Source organism: Adiantum capillus-veneris, chromosome 10 (genome assembly GCF_014529385.1).
Source record: "Adiantum capillus-veneris isolate H3 chromosome 10, ASM1452938v2, whole genome shotgun sequence".
NCBI lineage: Eukaryota > Viridiplantae > Streptophyta > Polypodiopsida > Polypodiales > Pteridaceae > Adiantum > Adiantum capillus-veneris.
This window is the reverse complement of record NC_140940.1, coordinates 131,151,367-131,178,017: the sequence shown is the minus strand read 5'-3', so window position 1 is coordinate 131,178,017 and position 26,651 is coordinate 131,151,367. Positions and strand designations below refer to the sequence as shown.

The following is a 26,651-nucleotide window of genomic DNA, read 5'->3' as shown; positions in this document are numbered from 1 at the left end:
CACCTGCTTGTAGAAAGAAGATAATGTCTTTTAGCTCCTCTTGACCTTGATATTTGGGTTCATATAGTTTCACACCTCCTACCGCCATTTGAAGCTTTTCATTTGCGAGTAAGTCTGCTTCCTTGTTATGAGTTCTCACAATGTGTTGTACCTGTGTTGCTTTAAAACCCTTCATCAAAGCTCTTACACTACTAAGCCACTCAAACAATGTACGATTCTTGCACCTCCAAGTCCCTTGGATTTGCCTGAAAACTAGCAAAGAATCACCTTTTATAATAAGTCTTTGTATGCCTAATTCTTTGCATTCTTCTAACCCAAGGGTTAGAGCAGCATACTCAGCCTCATTGTTAGAGTGAATGTTGGGTAGAGTGATACCTTTTCTAACCATTACCTCCTTTTGTGGGTTCAAAATGATGATCCCCCCTACTGCTTTGTCTTGTTGGCATTGATAAGCTCCGTCAAAGCATGAAGTATGGGTATTATCAATCTCCTTCACTTTGAACTGTTTTGAGCCTTCCTCTCTTTGTAGTCGTGATCCTTCCCTTTCTCTCACTTTGTAGGTGGGAATGTCTGCAAGTCCTGCTCTTGTGCTATCTTCTACAAGGAAAGTGTATTCAAATTCTTGGAGTTCAAGCACCCACTTTGCTATTCTAGATGAGAGGCTCATGTGTTGTACTACATATGGTAGATTGTGCTCTAAGGTGAGAAAAACAAATGGCACAGGGAGAAGATACGATTGAAACTTCCTTACCGCAAACAAGATTGCAAAGACCACTTTCTCCACTTCAGTGTATCCCTTCTCGGCCGGAGTCATCACCTTGCTTGCAAAATAGATCGGCCTCATGTATGATGTTTTAGGATCTTTTTGCATCAAAAAAACACCAATTTCTTTGAAACCTACACTTGGAGTGACATAGTAGGTCTCCTTTGGATCTGGTGGCATTAGGATTGGGAGAGAGCTAAGCATGCCTTTCACTTCCTCAAAACATTTTTCATGTTCCCTCCCCCATTCAAATGTAGATTGGCTTGCCAACCTATGCAAAGGGGCGATGGCTTCTGCTAGGAGATGGATGAAGCGAGACATGTACGTCACTTTGTGGTTGAAGGTCATTAACTCCTTAGTTGTTGTTGGTGGAGATAATGACAAAAGGGCCTCTGCTTTAGAGGGATCCACTTGAATTCCTTGTGAAGAAACCACATGGCCTAGCAAAACCACCTGAGATTCACCGATATGACACTTCTCTGGGTTGAGTTGTCCCCCAAATGGATGGAGCCTCTTAAGCCCCTCTTCAACCTTTTGGCAGTGAAGTGATCTACAACTATAAATACAGAAATCATCCATGAAGACTCTTATAGATTTTCCAAAGAATGGCTGAAATACAAATATTGTGAATCTCATGAAGGTGCTAGGAGCATTGGTGAGCCCAAAAGGCATTACTCTGAATGCAAAACATCCCCAAGGTGTGATGAAGGTGGTTTTTGGTTGGTCCTCTTCTACTATTCTAATTTGAAAATATCATGAATACCCATCACACATAGTGTAGCATTCGTGACATGTTACTTCATTCAAAATTTCATCTTGGAAAGGGAGAGGGAAATGGTCCCTCTTTGTCGCAGCGTTGAGAGGTTTGTAATCCACACAGACCCTCCACTTACCATTCTTCTTGGGAGTGACTACAATAGGTGATACCCATTCGGAGTTGGATACTGGATAGATGAAGCTAGCCTTCAAGAGTCGATTCACTTCTTGTAGGAGAGCCTTTTGTTGCATAGATCCTAGTCGCCTTAACTTTTGAGCCATGGGTTTGGTCCCTGGTTTCAATTCAATTCGATGCTCTATTACATCTACACCTCTTATTTGTGAGTAGTCAATGATAAAAAAAATTGGGATACCTCCTTAACATATTGATGTAGGACCTCTTCTCCTCACAAGTAAGATCTTTTGCAAGCATCTTCTCAAATCCTTCTTCAAGGTGGTGGCATCTTTCATCCCCTCGTGTGTGATTGTCTGTTGGATTTTCTTCTACAAAAACATCTTGGGTGTTGGCATTGAATACAATTCCCATTACCTCCAAAGAAGACTCCTCTTCACTGTTTGATGCACTGGTTAATTCTTCCTCATCACTTGAGTAAGGACTCTCCTCCTCGCTCTCTTCATCTGCCGTGGTTTCATAGTTGATATCTAGTTGCTTTCCTTCTCGCCAATCATACACCACCGGTTGACCCTTCTTAAGAATCAAAGGACCACTTCCCCATTTTTGATCTGCATTCACAGCAATGAGCCAAGGCCTCCCTAGGATGATGGGATAACCCTCCCCCTTAGCTGTCATGACATACATATCCACTCGTGCATCTATGTTACATACAGAGACTTTTACATTTTCAATGATCCCCAAACACTTCACAATTGAGTTGTTGGCTAGCCTAGCTTGACAATTAGAGGACTTTGTAATTTCAAGCCCTAACCTGTTCATTGATTTTTCCGTGATCACACACATTTGAGCTCCACCATCAACATATACATTAGACACCTTTTTACCCCTTATGTAAGCATCCACAATGGGTTCCACATCTTTTTGTAGCTTTGAGGCCACAACCTTAATGGAAAGATCTGCTTTTTTTTTTGGAATTCTTGTACTTACCAACTTTGGCCATTGCCTTCTTACTTTGGCTGATAGGTGTAGAAGTTGAGGCCATGAAATGTTTGGCTTTTGGGTTTGTAAATCCTCCAGGATGTTGTAGGGATCTAGCTCCTTTCCCAATGGGAAGTCGTTGATACCAATTTCCCTTCGCCTTGATCTTTTCTTCCTGCTACTTTGATCTTCTTCCATCTTTTACTTCTTCTTCTTGTCCCTTCTGGCTGAATTTGTTCCTTCACTTCTCATGTCTTCATCCTTATCATGTGCTCTTGTGCGTTTTTCTACCGGCATAACATCAAAGTTTAGAGTATGCTCATCTATTACCTCTTCTAGCTTGATGATGTTGACTCCTCTTTCTTCCTCCTCATGTGGGACAGGAGGTATATTTGCTGGTGGTGATCGACGAAGGATTTGTGGGCCTTGAGCTAGTTCTTGTTGCACAGTGAGAGGAGGCGGTCTGGGGGGATATATGTCTCCCGGAAGTCGCCTTGGATGTGGACAGTTGTACATGACATGGCCCATTTCATTGCAATTCCAACATCGCAACTCTTGAGCTTGTCTTCGTTGATTGCGATTCCCTTCTCTTGGTTGTCGTTGTTGAGGTAGGCCCTGTACTAGATTCAGAGTGAGGTTCTCAAGCTGTTGAGTTAGCCTTTGTAAAACCTCTTGTTGAGAGTTATCTCCTATTTGTGAAGATTGTGCAAGAGGGGCCCTAATTGGTGTTTCCATGGTTTGTGAAGACTCCCTCTCACTCACTTCATTCAAACCCCTTGCTCTATGTTCTTGGAAGTGTAGTTTTCTAAACTTGATGATGGCTACCTCAAGTGCTTCTTCGAAGGTGGATGGGAATTTTAGCTCTACTTTAGCCTTTAAAAGTGGATACAAGCCAACCATGAATCTCTCTTTTTTTAGAAAGTTAGGTGCACCACCATGATTTTCTAATGTAGCCTCCCACCTACCCCATAGATTGACAAAGGTTGCTTCATAAGAGGGATAGTCTTCAAGTGATACCTGCTTATGTCCAATAAGACATTTCCATAGTCCTTCAGAAGTATCACCTTGCCCGAACTTGGAGAGGAAGCTTTCTCGCAGTCTCTCCCAGTTGGACTTGATTTGGGGTTGCAAGGTCTCATACCATGCTTTAGCTTCTGCTTTTAGAACCAACGGGAAGGCTCGTAGCTTTACTTCCTCTTCATCTCTCCCGGATATGAGATGTGCCATCTCCAAGTTGTCAAGAAACTCTTGCGCATCTTCCCCACTTCTTGCATAGAACGTGGGAAAAGAACTTGACATTTTGTTTAGACTTTTTGAAATTTCTTTTTTTAAAGAAACTTTTCTCTTACGGGCCGCACAAGATTGCTGACACTATAAATCTGATTACATTAAAATGAAGATGTACACATCCATTGTTAATTCGTACTTTATCATAGGTAGAATAAATGGATTAATTGAAGCATTGATTTCATTGAGGCGAGTGGATCCAAATATCCTCCTTATGATAGATTGAAACCTAGACTTAGTAGCAATGATTATATGAATGGATTGCCGAGCAATAGGCCTAAAAGGTTCATTGTTTTGATCGTGATTCATGTGCTAATCCTCGTTGTTGGTTTGAAGACCTCGTTCCTTCATATGGCCCTTGAGCACCCCTTCACCACTCCTTGTTCATGCCTTTAAAACAAAATGAAAATGTGAACATCAAAAGAAGTTTCATAATTGATGATTGGAAGTATAATTGAATTGGGTGATGCCAGTATTTCTCTAAGTCTTTCTGCACCAAATATAAAAACAATGCGTTGCTGGAAAAAGACTTTTCTATCTATGTGAACATTTACTCTAATGTGTTGTGCAAAATGGAATGGATAGATGGGAACTCCATTGTTCATCACTAAAAAATTTGAAGGTAACTTGGAAATATGTACCTCAGTGGGGGCACCACTTTATGAGGGCGAGCTTTTTGAAATGGGGCCTCTAAACCCAAACCAATGGGCCTACCCTCACAAAATGTTCGTAAAGAGGTACACACACTACTTGGGGCACCACCTTCTTTTGGGAGTGGAGAAGGAAACCAATCAAAATAACATTTGCACTCACCCACTCAAGCAACACACTTTGAGAACCCTTACTCTATGTACACTTTGGACACTTGACACCATCAACGATTATGCAACCCAATGCCGTGCATCAAATGTAAATATGCAATTTGTGAAATAGCATTCACCTTCTCCCCATAATAATACCCATGATACATCCAAACTCATCTTCTCTCAAGGACTCATCAAAAAATCATACACACAAGACCTACCTCTCAAAAAACACACAAGAGAATCACCTACATCGAACTAACACACTTTGCATAGAGAGCTCATCTCCATCTATGCAATGCCGTAACAAATAAAATCACCATGAGAGGGAGCCACATGCATATGTAATGAAGCAAAAGAGAGTTGGAGTGAGAATTTTCTTTAGACCAATTGAATAAGTGTGGAGAAACAAACCAATGGTAAATTGAGAATAGAACACTTACTTGATTTCTCACACACCTTTTAAGGGAAGGAACCATCACGAATTGCGACACTTGAAAGTTTTGAAGATGATTTAATGATCATTAACATAACCATGAGAGAGATCATGATGTATTTACAAGTTATTGAGGGTCTACAAATGATTTATTGGGTTGATGGAGTAAGAGATTGTAGAATAGAAAGAGTGGAGGATAGAGTTGCACTTCCTTCAAAGAGGAGGGTTAGGAGGGAGGATGTGAAAGAGGGAGGGTTGGGGTTTTCTCTACTATTGATCAAGAAACAACATGAAGTTGAAAATATAGGTGTGTGTCCTTGAGTCTCTCCAAGGGGGGCTATTTATAGTTGTGCAGGAGTGGGATTATGCTACACTTAATTAGGGTGAGTGATTAGCCCTAATTAAGTGTCCTTTGACCACTCATTGAATATTGGACATAAAAGGGACTATTTATTCACTAAAAATATCATTTTAGACCATGAAGGCTCCATAGGGGTGCATAATGTAGGTGGGCCCCACCATGAGGCCCTACGAGTGGCTCCTACGGGGTATCTCAACTTGTCTGTTTCGGCATTTAGAAAGCGTCTTTAGGTTGGTCCCATCACACGCAAGTGACCTTGAACACTCATTGCTCTTCTAGAAGATGAGTAGGGGAAAAATAAGATCTCACCCTCTTGATTTACTTGATTTACAGTTCCCTTTTGCTGTGAATCTGACACATTTACACTATTTTGACCATAACTTTTTACCTGTAGCTCGGAATGACATGCTTCAAAAGGCAAATTTGACCTTCTCAACATGTTTGATATGAATTTGGACTATTCTTCACGCCCACGCACCAAGGAATTCGATTTGGAAGGTCCACACTAGGTTAGGGAACCTTTTGCTTCCAAGTCTTCTTGTATGGGCCCTTTGCTTGTATGCATCCAAGGGGAATCATGCTTTTTCAAAAGGGTATGATGCTTAAACAAATAGAGGAGGGCCCAATATTATTTTCTTGTGAAAAGAATATACAATTTGAGTCTTTTTGAAAGGAGAAAAACTATATGTATATTCTTAAGAGATATTGGGCCACCTATGTAGGGGGCATAGAAGACTTCTAGAGATGGGCCATAATCTTTGGTAAAGAAAAGTGGAGAGTTGATTTTCCATGGTAATTTAGCTATATGGGATGGAAGATGGATATATTATTTTTCTACTACTAATTCACAAGAGGTAAGAAAGTTTGGGGGTAGATAGTTGGTTATTGTATGCTTAATTTTATTTACAAAGCAAAAAAGAAAAGGGTGGTAATATTAATATATGACTAAGGTGACATTTTTGGGAAGAGTACAATGTATGTGTCGCCACAAAGGTTAAACGAAGAGGGGGAATTTACTCTATATAACTTAATAGCGTAGAAGGATATATACACATATGAGGAAGAGGACGTTGAGTAGGCTGAAAAATGTTGAAAAAAGATGGTTACCATTTTATGCCACTCACCATCATCCCCATTGTCTTCTTCTTCACTTGAGTACTCTTCTTCATCACTTTTCTCATCAAAATCAGCGTCCAAAGATTTCTTTCTAGCCATGTCAAACCTCTTCTTATCACCCCTTCTATTGTAGAGAGTGATGGTACCATGTCCCCAATCCTGTACAGCTTTGGTTGCCTATAACCATGGTCTTCGAAGGATGAGAGGAAAAGCACCAATACCCGCGGGCATAACATGGAAATTTACCACCACTTTAACCAGGGATTTTAATTACGCGATGATGCATTTTGTTAAATGTTAATTATTGTTGTTATTATCACTATTTTTTTCATGTTAATAACATATCTAATGTCATGACCTACGAAAACCGGTAGAAAATGTAGAACCGGCAGGAAAACCAACAATCCCGGCAGACCTGGCGGGACAAGCAAAAATCCTGCCGGACCCGTCATGTACCCCCTCCATATTTGGTGGCTCTATATAACCCTGTAGTAGACATCACATCACATCACCTCTTCCTCTAAATTTGGTCATCCTTTAAAATTTAGAAGGAAAACTAAAGGTAAAAAAATGAATAGTCTTTAAAAAAAATTAAAACTTAATGTAATTGTGATCATGGATCATTAGTTCTTTTTTGGACTGAACTGGTTCTTGAAAGGAGGTAGAAAGGTGAATCTTTGGGTCGGTATCTCTACATTTCGGATGAACTGATCTCATGTTTGGTTCACCGTTATATTTGCTAAATTGATTGCTATATTGATTAGAACTTCTATCATGGGTCATTAGTTCTTTTTTGGACTGAACTGATTCTTGAAAAGAGATAGAAAGGTGAATCTTTGGGTCGATATCTCTACTTTTGGGATGGACTGATCACATGTTTGATTCACCGTTGTATTTTCTTGCTATTCCGATTAGAGATCCAATCATGGGTCATTAGTTCTTTTTTGGAGTGGACTGATTCATGAAAAGAGGTAGAAAGGTGAATCTTTGGGTCGGTATCTCTACTTTTGGGATGGACTGATCACATGTTTGATTCGCCGCTGTCCGATTAGAGATCCAATCATGGGTCATTAGTTCTTTTTTGGACCTGACTGATTCATGAAAGGAGGTAGGAAGGTGAATCTTTGGGTCGATATCTCTACTTTTGGGATGGACTGATCACATGTTTAATTCACCGTTGTATTTGCTTGCTATTTCGATTAGAGCTCCAATCATGGGTCATTAGTTCTTTTTTGGACTGGACTGATTCATGAAATGGGAAGGAAGGTGAATCTTTGGGTCGATATCTCTACTTTTGGGATGGACTGATCACATATTTGATTCACCATTGTATTTTCTTGCTCATGTTTGAGTAGATTGAGGTTTATTCCCTTCAGGCTTCACTACTACGCTTGTGTGTGATATTGATTATAACACTAATGTTTGGTTTGAATAATACTTGAAAGAAGAGATAGCATACTAATCTATGTTTATTGGTATTGCAGGCATCCAATAAGTATGTCTTCCACCAGGAATGTGAGCGGTGATGTTGGTGTCTCAAGCCTGGCTTCCTTGAGGAGACCTCCTACCTCGATGCCAGGTCCTGCTTCGTAGGGCACCACTTCGCAGGGCAAGCGAAAGGCAGGTGGAAAAAGTCCAGGACCCGAGTGGAATTTTTCCACAAATTTAAATAAGTATCAAGATTGGAAATGTAACTTTTGTGGTGAAGAGAAATCTAGAGGAGCACCAAGAATAAGGGATCATTTTCTAGGTGGCAATACCAGAATCCAAGGAGGAAAGTGCAAGGGCTTAGGTGCAGAAGAAGCAGCTATGCGCTTAAAAGCTTTAATTGGTAAGATAATTTCCACGAGCAAAAGATCAAAACTCTCTACTTTTGACCATCACACCCCGGTATCGATAAGATCAAACCAGTACAAGGGATCATTGGGTGTAACGCCCACCAATGGAAGCACTCAAAGCAGGGAACCAACTTCTCATATCGATGGAACTACACCTCCAAACCATGGATCTCCTGACTTTCAAGTAGGATCGTCAAAAAGTAGACAGGCTAGCTTACAGACGAGCTTCAAAACGCTTGCCTTAGAAGAAGCACAACTTGCACTAGCTAAAGCTGTCTATTTCACTGGGGGATCATTGGCCATTGTCACCCGTGATGCATGGAAGTCATCTTGGAAACGCATTAGGGAGTATGGTGTTGGATTTACCCCTCCAACATATCACCATATGAGAAAAAAACTGTTGTATAAATGTTACACAAGCACACAACAGGATATTCAAAGGGTAATATTGAATGCAACAGAACAATCTGGATACACCATAGTTAGTGATGGTTGGTCCAACGTTCAAAGGCGGCCATTGATCAACATCATGCTTGTATGTCCTCGTGGTAAATGTTTTATCAAAGCTGTGGATAGCTCTGGTCAAATAAAGTATGGCAGTTTTATACCTGACATCATTGGCGACGCAGTTGAGGAACTTGGAAAATAAAATGTTGTCCAAGTAATCATGGACAATGCCAAAAATTGTAGGGCTACAGGTAGGATACTTGAAAGTCGCTTCTCTCACCTATATAGTGATTGCTGCATTACACACAACTTGAACTTGGTATTGCAAGATTGGTACAAGAGGGAGGACACAGAGTGGTTCAAATGGATAGTAGACAATGCTCTATTAATAGTCAAGTTTGTTTTGAAGCGTCAGAGGGTTCTTGACATGTACCGTCAGAGGATGTCTACTATGTTAAAACTGCCGTGCGAAACTAGATTTTGCACCAACTACTATACGGGAGAATCACTAATAAAAAATAAGAATGTTGTGATGGAGACATTTGTTTATGCCACTTTTTCAGAATGGGATTCCGGTCAAAGGGAGAAGATAAAAAGCAAAATAGGGGTGATCAGAGATCTACTAGCTGATCGCCACTTCTGGGATGATGTGGTGGATGTGCACAATGTCATGATGCCAATTATGCTCGCATTACGCCAATTGGATTCTGCCTTGCCTAACATAGGTAAGGTGTGGATGGCTTGGTGGACTGTTCAAGAAAGCCTTGCAAATCCAGAGGAGCCCCAAGAGACAATTGTGAATCCTTGGAAGACACCATTCACTCAAAAGAGGAGAGAAATTTTGAGAAAGTATGTGCATGGTCGATGGGTTGGAGCACATAGTCCACTACACAGCAGCTTTCTTATTGGATCTAGAGTATTGGGCAATGGAAATAGATAAACTTGATGAGGAGGTGTTGGAAGACTTTTATGATGTGATAGGTAGGTTTTATGATGCTCCCGATGAGCATGCATCAGCTGTTACTGATCTTACGAAGTTTAAACTCAAAGAGGGTATGTTTGGTACTGAATTTGTGCAGAAACTTGCCACGGAGCAACCAGTGTGGAAGTGATGGATGATGAATGGTGGTAGTGCACCCACCCTTAAACGCCTAGCTGTTAGAATCCTAGCCCAATGTGCATCCAATTCAAGTTCTGAGAGAAACTGGAGTACATATAAATATGTACATTCCACCATCAGAAACTGCCTTCTAAATTCAAGAGCTGAAAAATTGGTGTATATGTACTACAACCATCGGCTATTGGCAAGAGTGCAAGCTAAGAACTACAAATAGGAGATGCCGCGCTGGACTTATGATGTAACCAATGATGAGGTGGACGAAGATAGTGAGCTGTAAGGGGAATCTCATGAAGTAGAAACTACATGTACTTTAGAAGAGATTGAAGAGAATTTGGAAATTGAACCAACTTTGACCCGTCGCAGCAAGCGACGGTGGTTTAATTAATAGATTATCGAATCCATTGAGTGACTTCTGTTTAAGTTCAGAAATTGTTTATCTTATAAGCTTTTTTTAATATTTAGTTTAAGGTTTAGACATTTGCTTAATAATAAATGAAGCCCTTAAAAACCTTTACAAGGCCACTAATCACTATTAAAGCTTCATAATATACAAAGCCCTAACAAATATTTGCATTATCACATATCATAATTGAAGCTGGAGTGAAGACAATTCACAATTCACTAATAAATTCTCGCAAGACAACGAGTAAATTTTTTCAAATGTTACAAAAACTATCCAAGTGATAGTGAAATATTTGTGAGAATATCTTCATTCTCCTGTTCACGCTGACCTTTAAGCTTATTATAGTCTTCAGACATTTTGAACATTGCATATAGCTTTTTGGATATCTCATACTCACATATAGCACAATGAAAGTTATTCATCATGCTTTGCATCAAGCATGATATATGGTACATATGTCCGCATAGCAAGTTGAAGTGACCACACCACTCATGAAAGAATGATCTACATATGGGGCAAGGACCACCGTGCTCACCAGAAGCTGGAGGGGCCTCAATAGATGTTGGGTGCTCAATCAATGTGGAAAAATTTTGTTTTTTTATAGTCGCCTCTAACTCTTTTACGTGGCGAGATAGCACCTTCACCTCCCTTTGCAAGTCTCTATTTAGGGTTGCTTCTGCATGAGAGCCTTGTGTAGCTTGTGATGCTTGCCTGAGTTCAGTTTGAAGCTCCTCCTTAACTTGGTGCACTTCCATTGATGCACCTTCTAGTGCCAATGACATCTCTTGCCGTGTGACAGTGATTGCACTACTGCGAATGTCCTCAACCGTCATATGAGGTGTCCTTGAGCTGAAGTCCACTGCTTCACCCTAGAAATAATGCATGTATAACATCTTTGCAAACCACAATGGACAATCCATATGATGCATAGGATGACCCATAACATCGAGATATATGTTCTCTCCATTGTCCCGTATGTCTACATTAATGCATTGTGATAGCTTGAGTCGGCCTTTCTTGATGTTGTCATCTGCAACGCTTGGCCATATGGATTTGACCATTTCTTGGTCAATCCTAGTGTTCACCTCTTTCCATTGTGTACCCACTGGGTTGGCCCACTGGGAGCAACGAGCTGCAATTCGAGCGATGTCGTTCACTCCACCGCCTTGACACATGGATCTGAGACGCTCAAAAGCGCGCTTAGCCCTTTGATTATCATTATCCATATCCTGATTAAACACTATACTTCAGTTACGGCATACAAACTTAATGATAATCAATTGCTATAAGACTAACCACCATTTTACGACAATCAATTAATATAATTTTAACCACCATTTTACGACAATCAATTGATATTAGAATAACCACCATCTTACGACAATCAATTGATATAAGAGTAACTACCATTTTTTAAATCAATGAATGACAATCAGTGATTACACGTTGCTTATTGCTTGAAAATTAAGAGAAAAAACAAGACTCATAGAAAATTTGTTGTCTATTGAGATATAACAAAGTGTTTTTATTACTCATACATCATCCATGGCGCATAAAACCCAATTTTTAAAAGTGATTTTATAAGTCAAAAGTCTCAGAAAACCCTGCTTCATAAAGTACATCATATATCCATCAAAAAAAGGCTACACTCATTTCAGAGGGAGGGCGTAAGCATCATTCTGGCTGGGCTTCAAATATTTCTAATTCTTCGTCCAAAAGTGCCAAGGTCTTTCTGTCTGTGGATTTCTTCCTCACCCAACCTTCCACAATAATCCTAGATATGGCTTGTACCTCCACTGAAACCTTATGTTTGAACCAATATGTGTTGTAGTAGTCAGAGAACTCTCCACAAAACTTAAAAAATTGCCATATCACCCATCCTATGGCGTACACATCTGTGGCCTTGGTCCATGGGCACGGGTGATTGCCATCTAGTAACTTAGGAGCTCGCCAAGGATGCATCTTTTGCTAGTTTTCATCGGTATTGTTGGTCTTTTGTGTCTCTAAGACAACACGCAGAGCCAATCCCCAATCAATTATTCCAATACGGGGAGTGAGATCCTTGGTAAAGTCCAACATGATGTTCCATGGATGGAGATCATTGTGGATCACTCCCTCGTCATGTGCGAATCGCAATGCCTTCACCAAGGCATGGATCAACGAGGGAGCATGATTTCACAGGCTCTTAATACGTGTTTTCTGGTCTTCAAAGGTCTGCTCCCATTTAAAGTCTTCAGCGATCTTTCCTTTCCCCTCTTGATGCGCTACAAGCGTCGTGAAAGAGCCATGTGGACGAGGCACTGTCTCCATAAGATCACCTAAAGTTCCCCCATTGAAGTAGGGGAATATCAGAAACCATGGCAACATTACAGAGTGGGAAATACTCCTCACAATCCCTCTATGGTTGAGATCTACCCCACTTTCTGATGCAAAGCTTTTCCACTGATGCTTGGCCTGTCCTTTGAACTCCTTGGCACAATAACTATTCGTTGCAGGAAGGAAACTGATCCCTTTGATTTGAACTTGCCACCCTGTGCCATAAGCCCCTGACCCAAGTTTCTTCATCTTCTTAATGGACTTATTTGGAATGCCCAGAGTCATACTACATTCAGAATTGTATATACTGCTCTCCAGGTGACTGGCAGAAGCAGTAGAGCCCGATGTTCCCTCAATGGAAGCCTCCTCAATAAACGGTTCTCCAACTTGGTTGCTCCCCATAACTCTGGTGATAGCCATTCACATTTTCTTGGTTAGGCCAAACTGTGTGTCTATGTGGGATGCTCGCCTTGACCTCTCCTTTTCAGCTCTCCATCTAGTGTTCCAATGCTCTAGCTTACCCTTGTCTACTTTTTGAGGGCATTCCTCTTTCAAATCAGAGGCCACCTTGGGCAAATTGCCCACCCAACTGCTCAGTAATGAGATTATTGATTCAGTTTTTTTGTCTGGATATAACAACAACATTTTGCGGAAAATCTCACTGTATAATGATTGCAATCTAGACTCATCTGCAACAATCTGCGCTATATCGTCGGGATCTAGTGCACTGACGATCGTAATCAACAATTGTCTAATTTTATTTTTGAACTCTATCATTGAAGTAGCAGAAGGATCCATTTTGCGTGCAATGGTATTATTGCAAACAACACATTGTGAAATATAACTATGTGCCACTTCATTTGGATCTTTTCTACGTGAAAGAAAAAGTGCAATATAGACCATAGATCTCGTACGCTTTTGCAGTGACACACCTAATCGCAATTGCAACCATGTGCCAATACCTCACCGTACGACAACTTACAAACAGATGCTCCTGTCATTCTAGCAGCAACACACCTAGTCGCAATTGCAACCATGTGCCGAAGCATGAATGACTGGGAGCAACATAAAACATAGTCATCATACGCTTTTGCAATGACACACCTAGTCGCAATTGCAACCATGTGCCAGTGCATCCACGCACGATGTCTTCTTTCAAGATTCAAGCATATGAAGCATTAAGAAATTATTTGAGCACACATTCATGCATTAGATGCTACCGTCAATCTAGCAGCAACACACCTAGTCGTAATTGCAACCATATGCCGAAGCATGAATGACGGGAAGCAACATAAAACATAGTCATCTTGCGTTTTTTGCAATGACACACCTAGCCGCAATTGCAACCATGTTCCAGTGCATCCACGCACGGTTACTTCTTTCAAACAGATGCTCCTGTCATTCTAGCAGCAACACACCTAGTCGCAATTGCAACCATGTGCCGAAGCATGAATGACTGGGAGCAACATAAAACATAATCACCCCACGATTTTGCAATGACACACCTAGCCGCAATTGCAACCATGTGCCAGTGCATTCACGCACGGTTACTTCTTTGAAACAAATTCTCCTGTCATTCTAGCAGCAATACACCTAGTCGCAATTGCAACCATGTGCCGAAGCATGAATGACTCGGAGCAATATAAAACATAATCATCATATGCTTTTGCAATGACACACCTAGACGCAATTGCAACCATGTGCCAGTGCATCCACGTACGATGATTTGATAAAAGAAATTTTATACCTTTAAGTTTTAACGCAAAAAACTCAAAAAAACATCAATAAAATAAGGAAGGGTTTAAAAAATTACTGCTACACTACTTTGAGAATGTGGAAAGCTACCAGAAAGCTCGGTGAATACTTTTCAATGTACCTCTTCTAGCGGGAAAGTGGCTTTACCCGGCGGGCCAACTAATTAGCCCGGCGAGCCGGTCTTTAGCTCTCCCTGGAGGTCAAAAAATATGAATGTCAATTAGCATAATATTTGTTATTTTGCATTCCTATTGTTATTAACCTGAAATTATAGTGTGATCACGTCATTTTGAAATCCTTGAAGTCTTTAACATCAAATACATCCACCTCCAAGTCCTTTACAACTCCCAAGGGCCTCACCCTTGATTGGTTGGCAAGCTTTATGCGAAAACCTGAATTCTTTACCATGTTGAGTCCCAACTTTGATACACAAGCATGAGTAATAAGACATACCTGTGCACCTCCATCAATATAAGCCTCGCCAATTCACTTTCTCTTATGCCATGCATCCATAGTAGGGAATATATCAGGTAGCTCATTCAAATATAGAACTCTCACTGACCCCCTTGCAGGCTCCTTCTTCATGGGGTTGACTACGTGCTTCCATTGCCTCTTTAACTTGGGACACATCTCCATAATTTTCCCAAAGGTAACATCAGTCTTTCTACCCACAAAATCATCCCTTAAACTATAATTTGGTTGACCTTCTCCCAAAGGAAAATCAGATGCATTGTAATGTTTCTTGGGTTTTCTCTTCTTCTTCTCTTTACCTGTACCTGTTTCAACCTGTTTCCCTCTTTTATGGCTGGGACTTGCATCACTCATGTCATGATCTCTTGTAACCCTCTTACCTATAGGCATGACCATAGCTCCCAAATCATCCTCTTTCTTATCTAAATGGATTATGCTTACCACTTTTGTTTTGCCCTTCTCTTCAGTTGTCAAACCGCTTGGCCCTACTTCCCCTTTGATCTCAATACCATAATCTTGATCTCGATAAAGAATTTGTGGAGGAAGAGGAAACATGTCACCACCCATTCGCTTTGGCTTGTCACATTGAGGGCTTTTATGACCCCATTCACCACAATTGTAACACTGAAACATATCCCCTCTTCCAGCCATGCCTCTTCCTCTACCACCTGTAAACCCCTCATTGCTTCCATATCCACGTCCATATCCATAGCTTTGACCTCTTCCACCTCCCATCATATGCACACTAAGATTCTTCATAAGACCTACAACCTCTTGCATCTCCTTCCGAAAAGCATTCACATCATGAGAAGCTTGTTGATCATAATGTGGATCCCTAATGAGGACCCTTGGTTTCTCTTATGCTTTCACTTCAACCTTTGGCTCAACAATGATTCCAAGTTGATGAAGACGCTCTACTTTCCACTCTTTATTCTTTGCAATTCCGACTGCCTCCTCAAAGGTCCTTGGCTGCTTAAGCTCTACCTTCAAGCGTAGGTTACTCCTCAAGCTTGCAAGAAACCTGTCCTTCTTCAACATAACTGGAGGAATTTCAGCCCCCAAATATGGACACCACTTTTCCCATAACCCATTGAATGCCTTCACAAAGTCTTCTATGGTCCGGCCTTCACCTTGTACCAAGCCTTGAATAGACTACCATACCTTTTGTCGGTCTTCCACATGTTGAAAGGGTGTAAGAAAAGCATGCCTTAACATTTCATAAGTCATAACTTGAGGAGGTTGGGCTGATTGTAGCTCCTTTTCATAGCCTTCCAACCATTCCCTAGCATCTCCCTTCAAAAAGAAGTAGAATATTCATAGCACCAATGTTGGGTCTTGCTTGTTAGCAAGAAGGCAAGCAAAATCCATTCTCTCAATGAAACCTTTGGAACTTTCATTTGATTTCCCACTAAACTCTGGAAAATTAAACAAACATGTCTTCTAAAACTTGTAAACCGAAGGTAACTTGAAGCGATTCCTCGGTGGTGGGCACCACTCTGTTGGGGAACAAGCAAACGAAAACACTTCTATACCGATGTCACCCAAGAGCGTTGAAAGAGCACTACAAGAACACCAAAATCCTTGGAAAATCCCTTTGAAACACCATTAATCCAATAAGAGCAGACCCTTGGGAATTTACTAGCCATCGCCCACCCAAGAGACTATGTCACCTAGGAGCAAAACCTTGTCAAAGCACGGATTTACACCATACGCCGACCAATGCATATGAAGACAAGAGCCTCTTCTTTCACAATTGAGCGACACAAACCCAAAGATTCAACATAAATTCCACAATTCATAGATACATGCCCTCCTAATCTGTCAGCACATAGTTTGCCACTAGGCTTCCATAGCCATAACCCTGCAGAGAACTAGTCGTAACCTGAAGAGCACAACTCCAATTGGGGCACTTTAAAGCTTGGGATAAAGCTTGAAAAATTACTGGCGCAAAATCTGAAGATGTCCCAATTTTGATCTACACGCCGCTACATGCAAAATTGATGCGAGCAGGGAGCTGTCCCAACACGACTACATGTACAGTAGGCAAGGTGGGGGCAAAAATTGAGACAAAAACCATCAAGGAGGGACAAAAAGCTCAAACCTGCAAAATTATGGAGTTTGGCTGAACTTTTTTAAGTTTGTACATGGGTGTAAGCATGTTAACTTTTCATGCTTTTTGTGCTAGTTATCATGTGGCAACAAGCATATCTTGTAAGTATAATGAGAGTGTAACTTTTCAAACGTGTGGGAATCCATCAAATATTTCAAAATAGGGAGACCACCCTGAATCCACGTTCCTGACCATTTACGCAGTGTTACTCTCAGGGGAGTGGGGCAGTCAAAATGCATGGAGAGAAGCGGAGTGGGGCAGTCAACATGCATGGAGAGAAGCGGGGCGCAGGGGCCAGAGGTAAGAGAGAACCAAAAACAAAGTCGAGGAATGAACTTTCTACTGCTTCTTCTCCGCCCCGAAAAAGGGTGAAGCTCCCTGATTCCCCAGCATCCCCAATGGCAAAGACCTTGCATACAAAGGGGAAGGATGACTCAGGTACTCTCTCTCTCTCTCTCTCTCTCTCTCTCTCTCTCTCTCTACCTCATTATGATTTTTGAGGATAGTTGCTGGTGCTATCTTGGCTGGAGAGTTGTCCCTTAGTGTCGGCTTTAGCAGTAGGACATCTTGTGAATAGTCACTTGAAATACAATCGCTCAAGTCAAAGTCTGGCTCAAGAAGCACAAACCAGTGTTTGATTTGAACCTTGAAATTGGAAGGAAGTGCTCATTACTGCACTTTCCTACTGTTAACACACTCCTGGCTACATTATTTTTTACCTACCAACAAATAGAAAAATCTGCTAATCTTGTGACATTGGGGACCGTGTGCAGGCCGATGGAAAGCTCCAAAGTTTACAATCCCAGTAGAGAGCAAGTTCTGTATTACAACAGAAGAGTTCAATGATGTTCATGGCCTCTCCATGGCTAGTGCCAACCCCAAACTAGTGAGGTGGGATCAGATCAGTGATGTGGAGTGGTTCAGTGTTTTCAGAGAGTCAAAGAATCGTAGTCACTATCGCATTAAATGCACTTGTTTGCGTACTGATATGTTCGATTAGGTGATGTAGATGCATTACAAGGTGTACCAGGTTCCCCCAACAAACATGGAGATCAACTCTGCATTTGCCAAGGGGTTTGTAAAAGAATTCAGCCCGGCGGCAATTGCAAGTAGCTCAACCATGCAATTCAATTGGGCTGAATTCACTGTCCAGCATTTGCAGGACCTCCGAGAGAAAGGGTACTATGAGGCCCATGTCAAAAAGTGGAGGATGCGCAATGTATGTCAAAACATCGAGGAGGCGCAAGCTCAAATGAAGGAGGATACCAAGGAGACACCCATCTCTTTCCACAACACTCACCAGTAGGCTGAAAGCCTGTCATTTTTTGGCATTGAGAATTTGCAGCACATAAAGGCTGCCTCTGAAATTCTCAGCAAACAACTGCAAGATGCTAAAGAACATCTTCTAACTGCAAAATCAGAGTTTGAAGTTGCGAGGGTTGTCCAAGCAAGCAATGCTAGGGTCACCCCAATTGTGCTTGCTATGAGACAAAGCTTCACGACGCTGAAAATGAATTACAGAGGTTACTACAGAGCGACAACGTGGATGCAAAGAGGGAAATAGAGTGTAAAGTAAAAATAGAGACATTTAAAGAGACATTGGAAGGTTTGGCATTTCCTAACAGTGAGGACACTCTTGCTGCTGACTCAACTTGTCAGCGTGTAAGTGTGTGACTTTTATGCTTCCATCGTATGATTGGAATATGTGCACAACAAACCTATGTACTTACCATGCTCCTCTCTTTTTTGGTGTTCAAATTAATGTGGAGGTTATGGAAGCAAAAGTGAATGCATGTGAAGGTCAACTGCAGCTCCTAATGCACATGAGCAAGATGCTACAAGGCTCCTCCATTCCCACTGCCCTGTGTAATATGGCTATGGGCACTTTTACAGAAAGTATAGAAGGGGTATGCGATGGGATGATGATCAACCCGTGCAGTGGCTGCAGTTTGACACTTGAAGTAAAGGGAACCAATGCCACGGTCAAGATGCCCTGTGGGCATAGCTACCACGTTCTCTGCTTTGCAGCTGTAGAATGGTGTTGGAAACCCATAGGGCAAAGACATCCAATCACACCAACATCTCTTAAGATTTTACAGGGTGTGCTAATTAGCATACCCAGTGTGTTAATTAGAATATTGAGTGTGTTAACTGGATATACTGATTAGCATACTCGGTATGCTGATTAGCATACTGGATATGCTGATTAGCGTACTAGGTATCCTGATTAGCATACTGGATATGTTGATTAGCATACTGGGTATGCTCATTAGCATACTGAATATGCTGATTAGCATACTGGGTATGCTAATTAGCATATTGGATATGCTAATTAGCATACTGGGACTGCTAGTAGCTACAAGATATGCTAATTAGCATACTAGGTAAGCTAATTAGTATACTGGATATGCTAATTAGCATACCCAGTGATAATATTGAGTGTGTTAACTGGATATGCTAATTAGCATATCTTGTATGCTAATTAGCATACCTTGTGCTCAGTGTACAGATTAGAGTAAGTTTCGCATATTAGCATATCTAGTAAGTTAACTACCATATCCAAATGCTAACTAGCAAACTGTATATGCTGATTAGCGTACTGGTTATGATGATTAGTGTACTGGGTATGCTGATTAGCATACTGGATATGCTAATTAGCATATTGGGAATGCTCATTAGCATACTGGGCCGGGTATGCTGATTCACGTACTGAGTATGATGATTAGCATACTGGATATGCTTAATAGCATACTGGGTATGATAATTAGCATACTGGGAATACTAAAAAGCATACTAGGTATGCTAATTAGCATACTGGATATGCTAATTAGCATATTGGATATGCTAATTAGCATACTGGGACTGCTAGTAGCTAGCATACAAGGACTGTCTTTTAGCGTACAGTGTGTGCTTATTAGCATACCCACAGTGTTAATTAGAATACTAGGTGTGTTGACTGGATATGCTAATTACCATATCTTGTATGCTAATTAGCATACTTGTGCTCAGTGTACAGACTAGAGTAAGTTTGTCATAATGGGAAATCTAGTAAGTAAGCTACCATCTCCAAATGAAAACTAGCATATTGGATATGCTAGTTAGCATACTCAGCAATTCGAATTAGGATACTAGGCTTGTCAGCATAATGGATTCCAATGTATGCCAGGCCGCACACATAGTCACAGCATATCAAACATTTTCTAGCATACATGACATGCTTATATGAGTCTTAATCCATGTTTTTTGTTGCAGGCATGTGGCAGTCCCTCCGTGATGTGGGCAGTGTGTATGACATGAAGGGCAAGGGAAAGGCTGTAATGGAGGACCTTTCGATCGAGGAGAGTGATGAGCTGGATACAGGTGAGAACCCTTTGACGGATAAGGGTGTTGAGATAGATGCAAGGAGTGAAGGGGTGGATGAGGGCTCCCAGAAAATGCCAAATGAAAGCATGAAAACAACGGAGGAAGGCGGTGATGTGAGAAGGAACTCAGAAGATGAAAAAGAAGATGATTTTTTTGTCATGGCCCCTCGTGTGCCAGCAATGCCTGCTGCAACTGACAAAGCAGAGGCTTCTCAGTAGACAGTGGCTAGTGGCTCAGGGGAAACTTTGAAGAATGAAAACATACAAAATGAGCAAGAAGTTGGTGACAACAGCCCTCTCGAGGGTTTTTTGTGTAAAGCTCAGCTGAAAAGAAAAGTTGGCCTTGAAGAGGTACCCGAAGACATTGCAAGCACAGCCTGTGGTTCGGACAAGGCTGAAAGCTCCAAAGGTGAAAAGAAAGCCACCCGCTCAAGAGCTTGCAAAAAATTGTGTTAAGACTTATTGCTCCCTACCCGGTTGTGCCCTTCACTGTATATGCTAGACCATTTTGAAACCCAAATGCGTATTGTAACTGACATGCATTTTGTTTTCCAATGAAAATGTATTTATGTGCAATATAAATCTGAGTAGCAGTTCATTGTAATAGTTCATTATAATTTCTGAGGTTTAAAAAAAAAAAACTTGTTCATTTCGTATCGCGGTTTCCCTGTAGAGGAAGAGAAACAAGCGTTAATCGTCATGCCTGATGCAACTGCCGCCATGCAATGGCAGAAATTGCAGAGATGGCGAGTCCACAAAGCCAGGCAGTTAAGGAGACAGAAATGGAGATTGAAAAAGGCCTTTTTATGCCATGTTCTACATCCTTATCCTCAAGTAGTAACTCTAACTTCTATTGAACGTCTTTACTTGTAGCCTGCTAAAAGAGCCTTGTCTTCTCCGAGTTTAGGGTAGCCTTCTAGCTAGTTCTTGACAATTGATCATATCGGCGTTCAAATCCCCTTAGCAGTTCAGTAGGTGAAAGACCCTGTTTTGGCCTAACTACGTCCCAATATAACAAGTCCTCTTTGTCATCCTTTCAGATTTTTCCATGAAATACTCTTCCTTTAAGGCTAATTTTAATGCTTCCCAAGTTTTCCCATGCTCATTTCTATTTCGCCTTACATGTTCTCCAATCTCAGGAACCACAACTAGCTCAAAACTTTGTATTATCTCTGCTTCTGGCACTCGATGCAGCTACATCTCTTTAACATATCCACACATATACTTTTTTACATATTTACCATTAAATTGTTCCAATTTCTTCACCACTAATTGAAGTGCTTTGGTTGAGGAAAGCTCCCTCCTCTCAGCAGCTTGGGGCTGCTACATAAACATTCCAAAGGCTTGAAACATTTGCATTGTGAAAGGATCAAATTGCACTCCTTGTTGCTCTTGATGTTCCATGGATTTAAAGATTTTTTTTGAGACCTTCAATGAAGATTTTGAACCCTCACCCTAGCCTATTTCACGTTGGGTTCACTAAAAAATGTGTCAAGAAGTGTGCAGTGTGGATAGAAAGAGGCCAGGCCTCTAACTGTGAGGATTCGTAGCGAAATCAGGCAAGGTGTAGATTGTTCCAAACTAAAAACACACTCAAAATGAACAAAACTCCAGCCATGAAAGGTCCACTTTGAAAAATAACCAAGATTAACTCAAAACTCTTGTGTGTTTAAAGATTAGGTGTAGCCTCGCTCCCAATTGCATGTTAAAAACCCTAAGTTGACGCTTCGATTCTTCATTGTGACCATTTCACGGAAGCTTCATAATTTCATTGGAGAAGCCCAAGTACTTATTTGAGGAGTTAAAACCCTAATTGGAGGTCTCACAGTCTCGAACACATAGTGGACGCAACACGAAACTACACTAGCTCCTTAGATTGGAATGGTTGTATCTCCTTGCTTATATATCAAAATGAGCTCATTATTGGTTTTATAAGTTCCTTCTCAACTTCAACAACAAGGGAACCATTGTTAATGTGACATTTTGAGCCATTTAGTGATATTTTTGGGCTATTTTTCACCATTTTATGGCCGTTTCAGCGCTTTTTGTCCAAAAATACTCCTTTTTGTCCATAAAATGTCCAAACAAGCTGAGAGAATAACCCTTAATTTGAGGAAAATTTCCTTTTAGCTCAAATTTAACGCTGAAACACATTTTCTCACTTGGTAAGCACTTTGGATACGTCTTTTACACCCGCACACGAAACCTGCTATTTTTTGCCAAGATTGTGCACATTGAACTTTCTAGGCAAGACGAGCGTGCCACTTCGAAACAATTAAAACTTATACATTCATAAATCAAATGATGCATGATTTAATGTGGTAAAACATGCAACAATGCCACATCCTCGGCCTCGCCTGCCGGGCAAGATATGTAGACGCTTGCGACTATGGCATCCGTTTTAGCATATATCACACTATGTACATTGCAGCATTTGGTCCCACACATCAAAAACATTAAGAGTGAGGTAGATATTTTTATTTTCACATTATGCACATGCCACTGTACGACATCGTTCTTACCCTTCACTTTATATATCTGTTTCTTCCTAATAATGTACGATTTCTTCTACTCTTTCCTTGCACATATTTTTTTCTTGTTCCTCTTTTTTGTTGACACCATATTTGATAGACCCAATTATTAGCTTGAAACTCTTGTAGCAATAATTTCTTCAATGTCCTTGCGACCCTTTCTCACTTAGAAAAACATTCGGTAGTTTCGTATAATTAAAAACATATGATAGTTGTGTTTAACTTAGTCACCAACATTGATGCTGCAATATTCTTTAGTATTTCCCTTTACAAATTTATTACACAAAGGTATCTATTTGTTTGTTGTTGAGGATAACCAAACATAGGTGATGTGGTGTTTTGATTAATTTTAGGAGGACATCACACATGAAACACCGTGACAACCAGTTTAAGATTCATTTATCTATCATTTGAAGTGTAGAACCCATTACATGTGCATGCTCACATCCAAACTTGCATATTCCCATGAGGCCAAATGGTAGGTGCATCAATTATCTAGATTCTGATCATGATAGTATGGGGCCTCACATTAAAAATTTATGCTCTATGGGATTAGGAGGTTGAGAGCAGTTGAAGTAGTCACATGAGGTTCTCCACATGATTTATACAAGGGTGCTTGCATAGGTGAACTCTTTTCTAGTAGGTGGATGAGACAAAATTGGCCTCATGAGTCTGCCATTGCCCTAAGATGGTGCACCATAAGCTAAGAAGAATCTTTGTAGCTGATCATAGAGGCTCATTAGACCTTTAGTCATGTCCTATTTCCAAAACTCATGTGTTGTCCTTTGGTGTTGGTATAGCAATCTCACATATGAGAAGGGTTGAAGACTTGTGGCACTAATTGATTCTCTAAGGCAACTATAGCATACACCAATCATGTTTCTCCTTGCTAGGTAAATCTTATAGCAATCTCACACTTCAAAAGGGTTGAAGACTTGTGACACTAATTGATTCTCTAAGGCAAGTATAGCGTACACCAAGCATGTTGCTCCCTGCTAGGTAAATCTTATTTGAACAAAAAAACACCCTTCTTCAAATATGGTTAATTAGGTTGTTGGGTGTGTTCAAAAGGGCCAACATGCAAATTCTACATGAGTTGGGACTTGCTGCCAACACACTTGTTGATGTTGCATAAACACGACAAAGACTTGAAACGTTTGCATTATGACCATATCAAACCACACTCCTTGTTTCTCTTGTTGCTCCATAAATTTGAAGCTTTGTGTTGAGACCTTCAATAAGGCTTTTGAACTCTCACCCTAGCTAGCCTATTTTGTATTATAGGTTACAATGATCATGATTTGTATCCAAGACCCTCGTGATTTGATCAGTGGGATTGATGTCTTTGTGAAAGTGTTAGATTTGTGGAGTCTGGTGCTTGAGTACATAGAGTCGGTGTCTATTGAAGAAATCTTATGTCCTTTGCCTACTTTTGCATTCATAATGCAGGGTGAATACAATAAATAAATGTCAAAGGGGACACTTGTCTTTGGAGCCAATGCAACTTGGCTTGGATCTCCGTCGTACTGCGTTGACTCTCCTCTCCTCTCTCTCTCCTTTGCCCCCGTTATAAAAGTTCAATTATTTGCAATTTTTGCTTGTGTCTTGCTATTGATTTTATCACTTGGAGTATCCAAGCCTACAACAACTGGCTTGCGATTTGGTGGACATATTGACTCCGATCTAGAACACTTGCAATGCTACATACATGAACAAGAAACTTGTGGAGAAGAGAGAATAACACACCACTCTCAGGGTGAATTGGAAGAAACACCTAGGAGAAAGGAACACATGTCAATGCTAAGACTGCAAATAAGATGTGAAGATCAAGACATCATGTACCCGGGCTTTGCAAGAGAAGTACAAGGTGCTATAGATAGTCATACACTAGACTATTAGTCCTATACGTGGCACATAGAAGCACCTAGACCAAAAGGAAGTAGATTGTGTTTTTGTCCCATTTCACTAACCAAATTTTCCACCTGATAGTAACAAAATAGACTTATGATCCGCTGACTCATCAATATTACTTAAGAGAAAATCTTAATCACGCTTTCCTCCTGTGCTCAGGACGTCACATGTCAACATTAATAAGGGAACTTATACATTATGTACATGTACAATATGACAAATAGCAAATCGGCTGAGCCTGGAGCTAGTACAGTAATCCAGAAAGAAGAAGCTTTCGCCCGGCCTTGGGGCTTGCTCTGGGTACCTCGGCGGGCTCATCGGCACTGCTATCGGGGATAGGATCAGCCTGTGCATTAACAGAGGCTTCAGCCGGCGCCGCTGCTACTTGATCAGCTGCTCTCATGCGGAGCTGAGGCGGGGAGTACGTCAGCGCCGGAGCTAGCCAGTGTGGACGTGGGTGCGGGGGCCGATGCCGGTGGCGTTGTTGACGGTGCCGGTGCTGGGGTGACTGTCTGCAGTACAGGATCCATGAAGAACATGCCGGTGCCATAGCCGTCTGCATTGAACACCTCGCAGCGCGGCGCGATGGCCTCCCCCACCACATGCAACGACACATCGGACTTCACGTCTCCGCCCTCCGCATCGTAGCGGGGCAGGAGCAAGTGGAACTGCCATTGTGTCAGCGCCGGCGCCGACTTGAAGATTTGCACCTGGAGCCGGCATCCGTAGCTCAGCGCGGGCATCTTCAGGTTGCTCAGGTATTCGTCCTTGCGCTGGTAGAGGTGCCAGTAAGAGCCATCGGGCGCCGAGGTATCAGCGCCTTGCACAGGGCCATAGTCCAGATTGCCCTGCTCTTCCACACCCACCCCGCACCACAGGTCATTCACGGTGCCGTTCTCCACGCTATCGGCCATGTTCTCCACCTCCATCCGCCACTCGACGCTGGCCCCGCCCACCACCAACTGCGACAGCACCACCGCCAACAAAACCAGGAGCACTTCCGCGCCATGAAACAACGTCTGCTTCGCCATCGCCATATTACAGACGTAGCTGCTTGTATAATACTATGCGCACACAAATGAACTTGCGAAATGACGAGAAATGAAGCGCCTTTTATAGGGCAGCACCGCCAAAAGCAACGCGCTGCTTTTGCCCGCGGCCACGCGGACACGCCAGCTTTCTGCCTTTTGCTTTCGGAGAAGCTTCTAATTTGCTAGCCTTAATTCGAAGCTACAGTGGTACGTATATGCCAAATTGGGGGAAACATCAAGTAAGTTTGACACACCATCCCATGAGGAAGAGCCTAGCATGTCAAATTCACATTTTTACACGATTCTCTCACTAGATTATTAACTGTTGGATCTTGGCATCTAAGGGAATCTCCTTCAACAATCGAGATGTGCAACTCAAGAAAGAGACTCACTCCGGCTTGCAAGATGCCAAATTTTGAATTTGCAACAGCCTCCAGCCTCCTTCTTTTTGTTTTTTTGGGATTCAAAGATCTTTGTAAGGAGTGTTTTATCTCCATCAACAAGTTCAGGTTGCATTGATGGCTACGAAAATGCAAGTTTCGTTTGCATGCTCCTACCTGTTCTATGAGCTTTTTGTCTCTTTCATGCAATTACGATGCTGATACTTAAAAAATTGATGCACAAGAGAATTAGTTCAACCTTTGTGGACTTGACACAAGTTTTTGTAGGTTTATGAGCTCTCGTATCGCTGCCAAGTCCCCAACCATGCCTTGATATTGT

General features: G+C 41.5%; 1 pseudogene; it reads right to left on the bottom strand.

The window, feature by feature from the left end:
• Positions 1-24,888: 24,888 nt before the first annotated feature.
• On the bottom strand, positions 24,889-25,931 carry LOC147449657 (uncharacterized; annotated as a pseudogene).
• Positions 25,932-26,651: the final 720 nt, after the last annotated feature.